This window comes from Camelina sativa, chromosome 19 (assembly GCF_000633955.1).
Source record: "Camelina sativa cultivar DH55 chromosome 19, Cs, whole genome shotgun sequence".
Lineage (NCBI taxonomy): Eukaryota > Viridiplantae > Streptophyta > Magnoliopsida > Brassicales > Brassicaceae > Camelina > Camelina sativa.
Genome location: NC_025703.1, coordinates 469,201 through 469,825, shown reverse-complemented (window position 1 = coordinate 469,825; position 625 = coordinate 469,201). Strand labels below are relative to the sequence as shown.

General features: G+C 32.5%; 1 protein-coding gene across 1 annotated transcript in view; it reads right to left on the bottom strand.

The window, feature by feature from the left end:
• Window positions 1–625, bottom strand: part of LOC104763791 (nucleolin 1-like) — a 38,399-nt gene that overhangs the window by 2,247 nt on the left and 35,527 nt on the right. The window lies entirely within an intron of this gene.

The following is a 625-nucleotide window of genomic DNA, read 5'->3' as shown; positions in this document are numbered from 1 at the left end:
AATATTTTTCTTCCCTTCTTGTGATGAAACAATTCATAGACAAACAACAAAGGTTTAATTAAAGAAGAGTGCGTAAGAAGAAATCCATAAAGAGAATTAAGAAGATTACTTTCACGGTGGATCCTTCCATGGTTACGTTTTAGAAGAGCAGCTGGCTACGGTTTCCGACCCTCGAAAGATATTTTCCAGATCTAGGGATTTAGGTTATGAACAAGGTATTTGTTGTCAAAAAAAAAAAAAAAACAAGGTATTTATATTTTTCGTTTATTATTCATTTTGGCTTCGGACACTATACAAAAGAAAGGACACGATTGGGCGTTGAATTTAGATCAGGCCTGGACTAAGCACATAAAATTCCTAGTCCTAATAAGAAGGGTAAGGTGGAGACGCGATCATATTTGACTGGATAAGGAAATTCGAAATCTAGAGACCTTTTGTGTAACAAATAATAATAAAATTATAAACTCCTTTATTACTTGTGGCAAAGATTCAATGATTGCAAGAAAATCAAAATAGAATACTTTACTCATAATGTTCACGTTAGAAGTAATTCAAGACTGGCCCCTAAATTCATGATAATATTTAAATTAACATTTTGGATTTTGGTGCACTAAAAATAAAGGGA